Genomic DNA, 16,232 nt, shown 5'->3' with positions numbered 1-16,232 from the left:
AGAGAGAGGAGGTGAATGGGAGTTGGGGAAGGTGAGAGAAGATAATGAGGGGGATGTGTAGAGAGAGGGTGAAGGGTAAGGAAGAGAGAGACAGGCAAAGAGGGGGAAGTACAGGGGAATTGAGCAGAAGGAGAGGGATTGGGAAGGGCGAGAGCGCCTGCTCTCGTGATAGTTTCGGAGCAGTTTCATACTTAAAAGTAAACATGCTGTGAATTAACAAATTTGCACAGGCCCCAGTGAGATTTGAACTCACGACCCCTGGTTTACAAGACCAGTGCTCTAACCCCTGAGCTATGGAGCCACCTGTACTAGATTGCTTCTCATTCCAGTTAGTGCTGTGCATTTGAAGAATGAGGCAGGGCGCAGTTTGTAGTGTATGTACCCGTCTACCCTTAAGGAAATTATTGTATGTAACCGTTCACATTTAAGGGAACTACTTTAAGTGTGGCACTACTTGTTTGGCTTCTGTATACTGTAATACCGATAGTGACCACACCAGTATATAAGTGTTGTGACAGGATAACTGGGGCAGATTCGCCCGGACCTTCGAATAGTAAAGACCTGTTTGTTGTTATTTCTGAAGTCTGTGTATTTATTAACTGCACAACCCACAGACTTTACAGTGGCGACAAGTCCGATCGTACCCTGCGGCAAGATTACCAAAGCAAGAAGAGCGTCGAAGAGGGGCAACCGCCCTCGTCGTGCTGCTGGAAGAAAACACGAGGCAGCAGCAGCAGAAAGGTGGAAGACTTTAGCAACAAAAGCTTCCATCTGCAACAGGCACTGACTACCCTTCTACCTCGGTATGGAGTGAGCCGATCAGCAGGGAACAAGGCGGCTGAAGAGACTGTGAGTAGGGGAAGGTGTAGAGAATATCCGGAGGATAAGGGCAGAGCACTCGACCTCGGTCGAGGGGGAGCTGAGCCGGTCAAAAGTCGGGTCCAACGGCGTCGGGTGACAGCCGGACAGCGATCGGCGGGAAAAATCCGGGCAGCGACCGCAGCCACGAAGCGCTGAGCCTGGGAGTAGGCGCGGGAAGAGAAACCCAGCCGCAGCCGGGGAGGGAAACACCGGTCTGCGAGAGGGCTGGGGAGGCGAACGGGAACCGTGCGGGTGAGAGCCGGGTGCGGAGAGAGAGACTGCGAGGAGCCAGTCCAGCGGCTGAGCTGTTCTCCACCAACGGGGCACTCAAAGCCGGCAAAACCGAACGTGCGGGAGTGGGAGAGAGACACAGCCGAAAACGGGGTGAGAAACTGCACGAGAGCCAGTCCAGCGGCTGAACTGTCCTCCGTTAACGGGGTGTACCCAGCGCCGGTAGAGCCGTGCGGGCGGGAGGAGAAGACAGAGCCGAGTAGGGGGAGCTGTGCGAGAGCCAGCCCAGCGGCTGAACCTGTCCGCTGCGGGGGAAGCATACCCCTTCCACCAGGAAGAAACACGGGAAGCCGCCATTAGGCGGAGGAGCCGACAGAAGCGGGAAACCGCCATTGAAGTGGGCGGGGAGAGAAAGGAAGAGCGGGAAACCGCCAAATTCGCAGGAAAAGACGCCATCTTAGAAAAAAAAATATATAAGAATTTAAAGAAATATTTGTGTTGTACCCAAAGAAAGGAAGATGCCTAAGCGTGGGGACAGCAACGATTTTAACTCCGAAATAGAAGACTGGCCCACGTACGTGGAACGTATTGAGATACATTGTAAGGCTAACAAAATAGCTAAGGAGGAAAAAGCTGTAACCTTACTTAACATGATGGGTGCGAAAACATTCGGGTTGTTGAAACATCTTCTCTCTCCAGCTAAACCGACGGATCAGACTTTCGAGGATATAGTAGCGGTGCTGAAGGATCACTTGAACCCCACATCGTTGAAGCTGGCTGAACGATTCAGATTCTATGCGAGAACGCAGAAGAAAGACGAAAGCAACGCGGAATACTTGGTCGAACTGCGGAGACTAGCGAAACACTGCCAGTTCGGAGGGAATCTGACAGAGGCACTGCGAGACAAGTTCGTATGTGGATTGTCCAAAGAAGGGACGCAAAAGCGACTACTGGAAGAGAACAACCTCACACTTGACAGGGCTGTCCTTATAGCCGCATCATACGAAACCGCAGCAAAAGGAACGGCGGTAATGCAGCGGAAGGCGGTGGCACTAGGGGTGGACCACATCACCTCGAGGACTATGAAATGCTATCGTTGTGGGAAGACAACACACGACCAGAAGCGTTGCTGGGGTAAAAACCAAGAATGCCGGAAATGTGGCAAGATCGGGCACATAGCTAAAGTGTGCCGGTCAGGAACGACGTACAACAATAACGAGTCCTCACAAAAATGGTACAGAAAGGTACAAGAGGCGACTAGGAAGAGTCTGAAGGAACAGAAGTCGGACTCACACTCCAAATGCAAAGGACTGGACAGTCTGAGAATCCACAACGTGAGCAATGAAGCTGACCGACAAACTATCTGGATAACGCTACAGATTGCAAAGGCCCAAGTAAAAATGGAAGTGGACACCGGATCGGCGTTGACGGTCATGAATAAGCATGACTATAAGAAATTTTTCAAGCATATTCCACTACGGGATACGGAACTAGTACTACAGACATACACGGGGCACAAAGTATTCCCCATCGGAATGATAGAAGTCAAGGTGAGATACAAGGATAAAGATCATCACCGGTTGGACCTGTATGTATTGCCTGAGGGAGGACCACCACTCCTGGGACGGGAGTGGATCCGAAAAATAAAATTGGACTGGCAGTCCCTAAACACCATGACGGTGGATTCCGAAAAAGAGGATGTCAAACCTGAACGGTTGTCCAGAATATTGGACGAAGCTAAGGAGGTATTCCAGCAAGGACTGGGAACGCTGCGAGGTATTAAAGCAAAGGTTAAGATTGCAGAAAATGCAAGCCCAAAGTTTTTTAAGGCCAGATCAGTTCCTTACGCAATACAACCAGCTGTGGAGGCAGAACTGGAAGAACTTGAACGATCAGGGGTTCTGTCAAAAGTGGACTGGAGTGAGTGGGCCACGCCCATTGTTCCCGTCATGAAGTCCTCACTGAGTAATAAGCCTGGGGGACCGGGGAAGGTCCGTATCTGCGGAGATTTCAAGATTACTGTGAATCCGGTGCTTCGCACGGTACAATACCCGCTTCCGCGGATTGAAGATATCTTTGCTTCGTTGGCTGGAGGGAAACATTTCACGAAAATAGATCTGGCTCAAGCATATCTACAGATGGAGGTCGAGGAAGAGTCACGCCAGTACCTCACCATCAACACTCACAGAGGCTTGTATCGCTACAATAGACTGGTCTTTGGGGTAGCTTCGGCGCCAGCAATTTGGCAGAGGGCCATGGAACAGGTGTTACAAGGAATTCCAAGCACGCAGTGCTACTTAGATGACATTTTAATCACGGGAAAAGATGAGGAAGAACACCTCACGAATTTGAAACTGGTACTCACCAGGTTGAAGGAGTATGGCCTTCGGGTTAATCACAAGAAGTGTGAGTTCTTCCAAAAACGGATCTCATACTGCGGTCATGTCATTGACTGAGAGGGACTGCATAAGTCACCCGAAAAGATAGAAGCGGTTGTGAAGGCCCCCGCCCCAGGAAACGTATCACAGTTAAGATCATTCTTGGGGTTGATTAATTACTATCACAAGTTTCTGCCAAATTTATCCACGGTACTGCGGCCGCTGAATGAACTGTTGCGGAAAGAAACACCATGGAAGTGGAGTGAGGAATGCAAAAAGGCTTTTCGCAGAAGCAAGGAGTTGATTACCTCTGAAGAAGTGTTGGCTCATTTCAACCCAGCATTACCCCTTCGTCTAGCTTGCGATGCTTCCCCGTACGGAATTGGGGCAGTACTCTCGCATAGGCTACCAAATGGCTCGGAAAGGCCAGTGGCTTTCGCGTCCCGATCATTGACACCCGCGGAGCGAAATTACGCCCAAATAGATAGGGAGGCCCTCAGTCTTGTGTGGGGCGTGAAGAAATTCAACCATTACCTACAATGTAAAAAGTTCACATTGCTGACAGACCACCAGCCGTTGGTGTCCATATTCAACCCAAATAAGGCCGTTTCCACCATGACAGCACAAAGGTTACAAAGGTGGTCCGTGTTACTTGGGGCACACCAATACAAAATTGAGTACAAAAGGTCTAAACAGCATGGAAATGCTGATGGGTTGTCACGCTTGCCATTGCCGATGGTAGAAGAAGCGAGTATAGTGGACCCAGTAGAGTTGTTCCACTCATCCATAGTGGAGTGTCTACCGATAACAAACTCAATGATTGAGAATGAGACAAGGAATGACCCGACTCTTTCACGAGTCTATGATGTAACGGTGGAGGGATGGCCAGCACAGAGCGAACCAACACTGCAAGCATTTGCACAGAGGAAAGAACAACTGTCAGTGTGTCGAGGAACCCTGATGTGTGGATCTAGAGTGGTGATTCCACACAAACTCCAAAAGAAGGTGCTAAAGGAGCTGCACGAAGGACATCTGGGGGGAGTAAAGATGAAAAATCTAGCAAGAGCGTTTGTGTGGTGGCCAGGCATTGATAGAGACATAGAGGAGATCACGAAGAACTGCCTAGGATGTCAGAGGGTTCAGAATGCGCCACCACAGGCTCCTCTGCACCCATGGGAGTGGCCCTCATCTCCCTGGCAAAGAGTACACATCGACTTTGCTGGTCCATTTATGGACTCGATGTTCCTAATAGCGGTAGATGCCCACTCCAAGTGGCCAGAAGTAATTAAGATGACCACCACCACGACGGAAAAAACCATCACGGTGTTAAGGACTATGTTTGCTCGGAATGGCCTGCCAGAACAGATCTGTTCTGACAATGGACCGCAATTTGTATCTGAGGAATTTAAGAAATTCTTAAAGAGCAATGGGGTTAAACATTACACGTCAGCCCCATACCATCCCGCCTCCAATGGATTGGCTGAAAGGTTTGTCCAGACCTTCAAGAAGGCCGTAAAGGCCATGAGTAATGAAGACATAAGTTTACAGCATAAGGTGGATAGTTTTTTGTTGGCATACCGAAATGCAACCCATGCGGTCACAAAGCAAACTCCCGCGATGATGTTTTGTAATAGATGCCTACGATGTCGGCTGGATTTACTCAAACCAAACGTCAGAAGGGACGTAGAGAACCGACAATTCCAGGGCATGAATGAAAGGGCCACTAGATCCTTCCAGACCGGTCAACGAGTTTTGACCTGGGTCTATCGTACTGAGAAATGGCAGCCTGGAACGATTGGAAAAAGGCTAGGCCCGTTGATGTACACTGTGGACATTGGAGACAATATAATAAGGCGCCATGTTGACCAGATCATAGGGTCCGCCACAAATGGGCCCCCGACTTCACCACCTTACCCGGATAAGGTTGAGACTGAGTTACCCAGAACACCTACGTCCGATCTGGCAGTTCTGGAGCCAGAGGAACCTGACACTGTGCTTCGAGCCGATTCAACTTTACCAGAAACACCTACTAGCCCGCTTGGAATGACGACACCACTGCGGCGTTACCCGGACAGAATCCAGAAACCTCCCGAAAGACTGAATCTATGAACTGTCTTAAATAAATCTGTATATATATATGTGATAATGTATGTCCACTATGGACTCAGTATGTTGAAAGCTAAAAAGGGAGGATTGTAGTGTATGTACCCGTCTACCCTTAAGGAAATTATTGTATGTAACCGTTCACCTTTAAGGGAACTACTTTAAGTGTGGCACTACTTGTTTGGCTTCTGTATACTGTAATACCGATAGTGACCACACCAGTATATAAGTGTTGTGACAGGATAACTGGGGCAGATTCGCCCGGACCTTCGAATAGTAAAGACCTGTTTGTTGTTATTTCTGAAGTCTGTGTATTTATTAACTGCACAACCCACAGACTTTACACAGTTCACCACTCAGATTGTATCTCATCCCCCGATACCTGCCTCAGGCTCTTCAATAGTCACCTCTCAACAACAATAGAGCAACTATCACGTACTAAAACATCCCAAGGCAACTCAGTTACACTCTATCTCTCTCTCAGTCTCTCTGCCTCCTTCATTCTATATTTCTCCCTCTTTGTGTCTCTACCACTCTCTCTCTATCTTTCTGTCACTCCCTTTCTACCTCTTTCTCTTTTTCTCTGTGTCTCTCTCACTTTCTCTCTCCCTCTCTGTTACTGTTACTCTCTCTCTCTCCCCTTCGCCCTTCCTCAGTCTCATTGCTCTTCCTCCATCCGCCCTTCTCTCATCTATTCTCTCGCTCTCTCCCCTTCTCAGTCTGTCTCTTCCCCCCTTCCACCTCTCTCCTTCCCCTTTCTCTACCTCCTTCCCTCTTTCCCTTCCCTTCATTCTTCTCTTCCCTCCCCCTCTCCCCTTCTAACTCTGTCACTCCCTCTTCCCTCTATCTCTGTTTCCCCTCTCTCATTTCCCCCTCCTCCATCTGCCTCTCTCTCCCCTTCCCCTCACTCTATCTCGCCTTCCCGCTCTCGGCACTCCCCCTCTCCAACTCCCCCTTCCTCCATCCGCCTCTCTCTCCCCTTCCCCTCGTTCTCCCTCCCTCTTCTTCCTCTTCTCACCCTCTCTCCTTTTTTCACGCTGTCCCTTCGCTTCCCACCTCTCTCCTTCCAGCTCTCCACTTCCCCTGTCTCTATCTCCTTCCCTTTTCTCTCTCCCCTACACACTCTCTCCCCATCCTCCTCTCCCTTTCCTCCTTCTACTCTCCCCAAGAGGAAAGGACAGAGTGAGAGGGGGAAAGAGAGAAGAAAGGGGAGAGAGTAGGAGGAAGGGAAGTGGTGAGAGAGAGGGGACAGTGTCGATAGCGGAGGTGAAGGGGAGGTGGGGAAGGTGAGAGAGAGGCGGAGGGAGAGAGAGGGTTCTTTGCAGCTGAGAGCGAGAGTCCCGAAGGCTGTGTTGCCTACCCGGTGCCAGGGTTAAGGACATCTCCTCTGGGCTAGAGAGAAACTTGGAGTCGGAGGGGGAGGATCCAGTTGTTGTGGTCCATGTTGGTACCAATGACATAGATAGGACAAGGAAAGAGGTTCTGCTGAGGGAGTATGAGCAGCTAGGGGCCAAATTAAAAAACAGAACCACAAGGGTAATAATCTCTGGATTACTACCTGAGCCACGAGCAAATTTGGCTAGGGTAAATAAAATCAGAGAGTCAAATGCGTGGCTCAAAGACTGGTGTGGGAGAAATGGGTTTTGCTTCTTGGGACACTGGCCGCAGTACTGGGACGGGAGAGAGCTGTTCCGTTGGGACAGACTTCACTTGGCCAGTGCTGGGACTAGAATTCTGGCGAATTGAATAACTAGGGCTGTAGAGAGGGCTTTAAACTAATTAGTGGGGGGGAGGTTTCAAGAGAGCGAAAAATAAAAATGTCAGCGGAGACGGCAATAGAGCAAGGTAGCAGTGGGGGAATTAATAACCAGAGTGTGTCAGGAAGGGACAGAATGTATAAAGCTAAAGGTAAAGTAGTAAAGGGGGTAAAAGCAGGAATAAATTGACACAAAACATATTTAAAAGTTGTTTATCTGAATGCATGCAGCATTCGTAACAAAATAGATGAGTTGATGGTAGAAATAACTACACATGGGTATGATCTGGTGGCCATCACAGAAACATGGCTGCAAGGTGACCATGACTGGGAACGAAACATCCAGGGGTATTTGACAATTAGGAAGGACAGACAGGAATGAAAGGGAGGTGGGGTGGCTATGTTAATAAAGGATGGAATCACTGCAATAGTGAGAAATGATATTGGGTCAAAGGATCAGGATAGTGAAACAGTTTGGGTGGAGATAAGGAATAATAAGGGGAAAAAGTCACCAGTGGGCGTAGTCTATCGGCCTCCTAACAGTTGCAACTCTATTGGTCGGAGTATTAATCAGGAAATAGTTGGGGCTTGTAATAAGGGAACAGCTATAATCATGGGGGATTTTAACTTTCATATTGACTGGACAAATCAAATTGGGCAGGGCAGCCTTGAGGAAGAGTTTATAGAGTGCATTAGGGATGGGTTCCTTGAGCAGTATGTTACTGAACCAACCAGGGGGCAGGCAATCTTAGATCTGGTGCTGTGTAATGAGACAGGATTAATAAAAAATGTCCCAGGAAAGGATCCTCTTGGAATGAGTGATCATAACATGGTTGAATTCCAAATTCAGTTGGAGGGTGAGAGAGTTGGATCTCAAACCAGCATATTAAGCTTAAATAAAGGAGACTATGAAGGTATGAGAGCAGAGTTGACTAAAGTGGACTGGGAAAATAGATTAAGGTGTAAGACGGTACATGAGCAGTGGTGTACATTCAAGGAGATATTTCACAACTTTCAAGAAAAATATATTCCACTGAGGAAAAAGGGGCGTAAAAGAAAAGACAGCCATCCGTGGCTAAGTGAAGTAATAAAGGATAGTATCCGAATGAAAACAAGGACATATAAAGTAGCCAAATCTAGTTGGAGGATAGAAGATTGGGAAGCATTTAAAAGCCAGCAAAGAATAACGAAAATATTAATTAAGAAAAGGAAGAAAGATTATGAAAGTAAACTAGCAATAAACATAAAAACAGATAGCAAGAGTTTCTACAGCTATATAAAAAGAAAAAGGGTGGCTAAAGTGAATGTTGGTCCCTTAGAGGACGAGACCGGGAAATTAGTGGTGGGGAACATGGAGATGGCAAAAACGCTGAACAAATATTTTGTATCAGTATTTACAGTAAATGACACTAAAAATATCCCAACACTGGACAAACAGGGGGCTATAGGGGGGAGGAGCTAAACATGATTAAAATCACTAAGGAGATGGTACTCAGTAAGATAATGGGACTAAAGGCGGATAAATCCCCTGGACTTGATGGCTTACATCCTAGGGTCTTGAGAGAAGTAGCGGTAGGGATTGCGGATGCATTGGTGGTAATTTTCCAAAACTCCCTGGATTCAGGAAAGGTCCCAGCAGATTGGAAAACTGCTAATGTAATGCCCTTATTTAAAATGGGAGGTAGACAAAAGGCTGGAAACTATAGACCAGTTAGCCTAACATCTGTGCTTGGTAAAATGTTGGAGTCCATTATTAAGGAAGCAGTAACAGGACATTTGGATAAGCATAATTTAATCGGACAGAGTCAGCATGGTTTTATGAAGGGGAAGTCATGTTTGACAAATTTGCTCGAATTCTTTGAGGACGTAACAAATAGGGTGGATAAAGGGGAACCAGTGGAAGTAGTGTATTTGAACTTCCAAAAGGTATTTGACAAGGTGCCACACAAAAGATTATTGCACAAGATTAAAAAAATCACGGGATTGGGGGTAATATACTGGCATGGGTGGAAGATTGGCTATCTAACAGAAAACAGAGAGTTGGGATAAATGGTTCATTCTCGGGTTGGCAATCAGTAACTAGTGATGTTCCGCAGGGGTCAGTGCTGGGACCCCAACTCTTTACAATCTATATTAACGATTTGGAGGAGGGGACCAAGTGCAACATATCCAAGTTTGCAGATGATACAAAGATGGGAGGGAAAGCAGTGAGTGAGGAGGACATAAAAAACCTGCAAAAGGACATAGACAGGCTAAGTCAGTGGGCAGAAATTTGGCAGATGGAATCTAATGTTGGAAAGTGTGAGGTTATGCACTTTGGCAGAAAAAATCAAAGAGCAAGTTCTTATCTAAATGGAGAGAAACTGCAAAGTGCTACAGTACAAAGGGATCTGGGGGTCCTGGTGCATGAAACACAGAAGGTTAGTATGCAGGTACATCAGGTGATCAGGAAGGCCAATGGAATCTTGGCTTTTATTGCAGGGGGAATGGAGTATAAAAACAGGGAAGTCTTGCTTCAGTTATAAAGGGTACTGGTGAGGCCACACCTGGAATACTGCGTACAGTTTTGGTTTCCATATTTAAGAAAAGATATACTTGCTCTCGAGGCAGTTCCGAGAAGGTTCACTTGGTTGATTCCAGAGATGAGGGGCTTGACTTATGAGGAAAGGTTGAGTAGGTTGGGCCTCTACTCATTAGAATTCAGAAGAATGAGAGACGATCTTATCGAAACATATAAGATTGTGAGGGGGCTTGATCGGGTGGATGCGGTGAGGGTGTTTCCACTGATGGGTGAGACTAGAACTAGGGGGCATCATCTTAGAATAAGGGGCTGCCCTTTTAAAACTGAGATGAGGAGAAACTTCTTCACTCAGAGGGTAGTAAATCTATGGAATTTGCTACCTCAGAGAGCTGTGGAAGCTGCGACATTAAATAAATTTAAAATGGAGATAAACAGTTCCCTAGCTGATAAGGGAATTAGGGTTTACGGGGAGCAGGCAGGGAAGTGGACGTGAGTCTAGGTTCAGATCAGCCATGATCCTATTGAACGGCGGAGAAGGCCCGAGGGGCCGTATGGCCTACTCCTGCTTCTTATGTTCTTATTAGGGTTAAATAGCAAGGGGGATGTGTAAGGAAGAGAGAGACAGGCAAAGAGGGGGAGTACAGGGGAATTGAACGGAAGGAGAGGGAGAGGTGGAGATTGGGAAGGGCGAGAGAGCCTGTTCTTGTGTTGGTCTCGGAGCTCCTTCATACTTAAAAGTAAACATGTTGCAAATTAACAAATTTGCACAGGCACCTAGTGAGATTTGAATTCACAACCCCTTGGTTTACCAAGGCCTGTGCTCTAACCCCTGAGCTATGGAGCCACCTGCACTGGTGTGCTTCTCATTCCAGTTAGTGCTGCGTGTTTGAAGAATGAGGCAGGGTGCAGTTCACCACTCAGATTGTGCCTCATCCCCCGATACCTGCCTCAGGCTCTTCAATAGTCACCTCTCAACAACAATAGAGCAACTTTCACATACTAAAACGTCCCAAGGCAACTCAGTTACACTCTCGCTCTCTCTCAGTCTCTCTGCCTCCTTCTTTCTATATTTCTCACTCGTTGTGTCTCAACCACTCTCTCTCTATCTTTCTGTCACTCTCTCTCACTCCCTCTTCCCTCGATCTCCTTCCCTCCTCTTCTCTCCCTTCCCACTTTGTCTCCCCTGTTTCCCCTCTCTCATTTCCCCTCCTCCATCTGCCTCTCTCTCCCCTTCCCGCTCTCGGCATCCCCCCTCTCCAACTCCCCCTTCCTCCATCTGCCTCTCTCTCCCCTTCCCCTCGCTCTATCTCGCCTTCCCACTCTCAGCATCCCCCCTTCCTCCAACCGCCTCTCTCTCCCTTTCCCCTCGTTCTCCCTCCCTCTTCTTTCTCTTCTCTCCCTCTTTCCTCTTTTCACGCTGTCTCTCCGCTTCCCACCTCTCTCCTTCCAGCTCTCCACTTCCCCTCTCTCTATTTCCTTCCCTTTTCTCTCTCCCCTACACACTCTCTCTCCCTTTCGCCTCTTCTCTCCACATCCTCCTCTCCCTTTCCTCCTTCTACTCTCCCCAAGTGGAAAGGACAGAGTGAGAGGGGGAAAGAGAGAGGAAAGGGGAGAGAGTAGGAGGAAGGGAAGTGGTGAGAGAGAGGGGAAAATGTAGAGAGAGGAGGTGAATGGGAGGTGGGGAAAGTGAGAGAGAGGCTGAGGGAGAGAGAGGGAAGATAGGTAGAGAGAGGGGTAAGGAAGAGAGAGACAGGCAAAGAGGGGGAGTACAGGGGAATTGAATGGAAGGAGAGGGAGAGATGGAGATTGGGAAGGGCGAGCGAGCCTGTTCTCGTGTTGGTCTCGGAGCTGTTTCGTACTTAAAAGAAAACATGCTGTTGTAGGAATGGTCAAATTCCTATCCAGAGATTGAGTCCGACGCAGGCAATCAATCAAAAAGGTTTTTAATTTAAAACTAACGAGTTTAGCAGATTGATGCAAGAGAACTATGAATACAGGTCTTAACAGGTCAGAAGCTCCACGAGGACTGCCTGGGCGGTCCCCTGGATGGCGTCATGACATCATCACGTTTTTCCCGCGTTTGGGTGATCACGTGATTAGCGGCATGACGTTTTGCCGTTTGCTTGCGCTCTTATAGGGACCGCGCCCTGTACATGCAAACAGTATATACAATGGTACAGATTCAGTTTGTAGTTAACACATCATTAAAGGGAATTATGTACAGTTGTTCAGAGTCCCTCAGTGGCTCTGCCACATGTGCCCCCCCAGAATTGTCTTTAATGGAAAAATTCAAACGGTTAGGGGGTCTGACAAGCCTGTCAGAACGACTCCTGTATTCCCGAAACAGAAGCTGTTGGATGGCGGGCAGTCTGCCAAGTGGTTGTACTTGCTCTGGCGCGACGACAGTGGGCGGCCGACCCCGTCTTGGTGGCTGTGCGGTCTCGATGGGATGGTCAAGGTCCAGGTGTGCCGGCTTCAAATGGTCAACCGAAATGTGGTCCAGTTTACCACCGACATCCACCTTGAAGGTTTTGTCTCCTGCCTCTAACAAACGGAAAGGACCAGTGTATGGGGCCTTGAACGGATCCCGGTGAGCATCATGGCAGATGAACACGTAATCAGCTTGTTTCAGCTCCACTGGAACGTGAGAGCCCTGAACTCCGTGATGCGATGTGGGAACCGGCGCGAAACATCTGGCTGCTTCCTGGTGGCTGATAAGCTGGCATGAGGCGGACCATGGCTCCGTTGGTGTTGACAGGAAATCCCCTGGCACTCGCAGCGGCTGACCATAAACGAGCTCTGCCACGGAAGCATGAAGATCATCTTTGGGGGCTGTGCGAAGGCCCAACATGACCCATGGTAGCTTGTCTGCCCATCCAGCGTCTTGGAGGCTGGCCCTCAGTGCGGCCTTAAGCGATCTGTGAAAACGTTCGCACAGACCGTTCACTTGTGGGTGGTAGGCTGTGGTGCGGTGTAACTTGACACCGAGTCCTTGAGCCACCGCATTCCAGAGCTCAGAGGAAAACTGCGGGCCCCAGTCCGAAGAGATGTCAGCAGGCACTCCAAAACGGGTGACCCATGAAGGCCACGCCCGCCGAAGTAGTAGGTGACAGGGGAACCGCCTCTGGCCATCTGGTGGTGCGATCTACTATGGTCAGGATGTGCGTCAAACCATGGGAAGGTGGAAGTGGTCCTACCAGGTCCACATTGATGTGGTCAAACCGTCACTCAGGAACTGCAAAGGTGGCCAATGAAGCCTTGATGTGGCGCTGAACCTTGGCCTTTTGGAATACCACGCAGGTGTTAGCCCAGTCGCGGACATCTTTATGCATGCCCCCACAAACGAACTTAGAAGACATTAGCTACTGAGACGCCTTCATTCCCGGGTGTGACAACCCATGTACAGCTTCAAACACCTTGCGGCGCCAGGCGACCGGCACAATAGGGCGAGGGTCCCGAACAGAGACGTCACACAGCAACGTGGTACCAGCTGAATGGAACCTGACGTCGGCCAACTGGAGGCAAGTGGTGTTGGTGCGGTAAGCCTGCACTTCTGGGTCTGAGACTTGGTCTGCTGCCATGAGGACGTAGTCGATGCCCAGCTGGACCGCATGCACGTTCGCGCGGGAAAGGCAATCTGCCACCAGGTTGTCTTTACCGGCCACGTGCTGAATGTCTGTGGTAAATTCAGAGATGCATGTCAGCTGACGTTGTTGTCGAGATGACCACGGTTCGGTGGTCTTGGCCATGGCAAACGTCAGTGGCTTGTGGTCGACGAAGGCTGTGAAAGGACGTCCTTCCAACAAGAACCGGAAATGGCGGATGGCTAGAAAAAGGGCTAGTAGCTCCCTGTCGAAAGTACTGTACGCCCGCTCGTTACGCCGCAGTTGACAGCTGAAGAATGCCAACGGCTGCCACGTCCCGTTCACCCACTGCTCCTGAACGGTGCCGATTGTGTAATCTGATGCGTTGGTGGTGAGGGCGATGGTGGCTCCTGGTAGCGGGTGTGCCAACATGGTCACGTTGGCTACGGCATGCTTGGTGCTGATGAATGCCCGGTCCATGTCAACCGTCCAGCTTACCAGATCCTTGCCAGACTTGCCCTTGAGGGCCTCGTACAGGGGCTGCATGAGCAGTGCTGCCTTAGGCACGAAACGGTGGTAAAAGTTTACCATGCCGAGGAATTCCTGTAGGGCCTTTGTGTTCTGCGGGCGTGGAAAGGAGGTCACCGCCTCTACCTTTGCTTGCAAAGGAACCACTCCCTCTGAGGTAATGCGATGTCCCAGGAAATCGATTTGGTGCAGACCAAACTGACACTTGGCTGGGTTGATAATCAGGCCATGTTGGCTGAGGCGTCGAAAGAGGATGCGGAGGTGAGAGATGTGTTCCTCCTTATTTGGACTGGCAATGAGAATGTCGTCTAAGTAGACGAAGAGGAACTTGAGGTCCCGCAGCATGGAGTCCATGGGCGCTGGAATGCCTGGGCGGCGTTCTTCAACCCAAACGGCATCCTTAAAAATTCAAAGAGAGCGAAAGGGGTGATGACTGCGGTCTTCTGGACATCTTGCGGGTGCACCGGGACCTGGTGGTAGCCCCGGACAAGGTCAACCTTGGGAAAAACGGTGTTTCCTGCCAAATGGGCAGAGAAATCTTGGATGTGGGGGATCGGGTATCGATCAGGAGTGGTGGCATCGTTTAGGCACCAATAGTCGCTGCAGGGCTGCCATCCGCCGCCATGTTTCAGTACGATGTGAAGAGGCAAAGACCAGGGACTATTCGACATGCGAATAATCCCTAAATGCTCCATCGTTGCGAACTCCGCCTTCGCGACCGCTAGCTTGCCAGGTTCAAGGCGTCGGGCCCGCGCGTGGACCGGGGTGCCGGTGGTGCTGATGTGGTGTTCCACACCATGTTTGGTGGCCGTGGAGGAGAACGTGGGCCTGGTCAGGTCTGGAAATTCGCCCAGCAGGTGAGCGAACTCATCCGGAGTCGGGAAAGCGCAGGAGACGTTGCGTGACATGGTGTTACTACGGTGGCAAGGGATAGAGTGAAACGTGGCCGCGTTGATCAGCCGCCGGTTCCTTACATCGACCAGGAGGCCGTTGGCGCACAGGAAATCTGCACCGAGAATGGCTTGCGAAACCTTGGCCGTAACGAATTCCCAGAAAAACCGTTGGCTGCCGAAACACATCTGGACCCGCCATCTACCGAAGGTCTGAATAGCACCGCCATTAATCGCTTCGAGGGGGAGGCCGTGCTTCCCAGCCTGTACATCAAGAGCTGACGCGGGTAGAATGCTGCACTGTGCCTCGGTGTCGCACAGGAACCGACGACCGGAGATGGCATCTGTGAAGAAGAGCAGCTTGCCTGCATTGCCGATTGCCATCGCGGCCGCGGGGCGCCCGTTAGACCCGTTCTTCATTGGACGGAGTTGTTGTTTTTTTTTGAGAGAAGCTGCAGGGAGGGCGGCAACATCTCGTCTTCGCAGCAAACCGCGCGTGGTAGAAGCACAGCCCCGCGGGCTGAGGAGCTGGGGCGGCGGCTGTGGGGATGGGTGCCTTGTGGCAGTGCAGTGCTGTTGCGTAACTGCGAATATTTTGTCTGCTTCAGCAGCGAGCATTGCGCAGTCTTCGACCTCGGATCTCACCAAGGCCGCTTGCACCTGCTCCAATAATTGGCTGAGGAATAACTCTCTGAAGAGAAAGCATTGCGGTTCGGAGCCGAGGAGTGTGAGCATCTGTCTCATCAGCTCGGAAGGTTTGGAGTCCCCGATCCCGGGCATAGCGAGCAGACGCCGGGCGTGCTCCGATTTCGTGAGCCCGAAAACCTGTAGCAACCGCGCCTTGAGGGTCTCATACTTGCGGTCAGTAGGTGGATTCTCGAGAAGACTGATGATCCACGAGGCAGCAGAGTCATCGAGAGTGGGGACCACGTATAAGTATCGGGTCTGATCGCAACGATGCCTCTCAGGGTGAACTGGGCTTCAACTTGGATGAACCACGAGGTCGCTTGTTGCTCCCAGAACTGCGGTGCTTCAACAAAATGGCGTTTGCCTCCATGCTGTGTTCCTTTCGTGAAATCCGTTCACAAAAGTCATGGTCACCAATGTAGGAATGGCCAAATTCCTATCTAGAGATTGAGTCCAATGCAGGCAATCAATCAAAAAGGTTTTTAATGTCAAACTAATGATTTTAAACAGGTTGATGCAAGAGAACTATGAATACAGGTCTGAAGCACCACGAGGACTACCAGGGCGGTCCTGTGGATGGCATCATGATGTCATCACATTTTTCCCACCTTTGGGTGATCACATGATTAGCAGTATGACATCATAATGTTTGCTTGCGCTCTCAAAAGGACCATGTTCTGTACATGCAAACAA

The 16,232-nt window shown here is 49.8% G+C and overlaps 1 non-coding gene across 1 annotated transcript; it reads right to left on the bottom strand.

Moving 5' to 3' along the window:
- Positions 1–228: 228 nt before the first annotated feature.
- trnat-ugu (transfer RNA threonine (anticodon UGU)) lies at positions 229–301 on the bottom strand. Its single transcript has one exon. It is a non-coding gene; the product is annotated as a tRNA-Thr (tRNA).
- Positions 302–16,232: the final 15,931 nt, after the last annotated feature.

Source organism: Somniosus microcephalus, unplaced genomic scaffold (genome assembly GCF_052327205.1).
Source record: "Somniosus microcephalus isolate GS21.2 unplaced genomic scaffold, FLI_Smic_1.0 unresolved_chr2, whole genome shotgun sequence".
NCBI classification, from domain to species: Eukaryota; Metazoa; Chordata; class Chondrichthyes; order Squaliformes; family Somniosidae; genus Somniosus; species Somniosus microcephalus.
The sequence above is the reverse complement of the archived record's forward strand: the minus strand, read 5'-3'. Positions and strand labels throughout refer to the sequence as shown.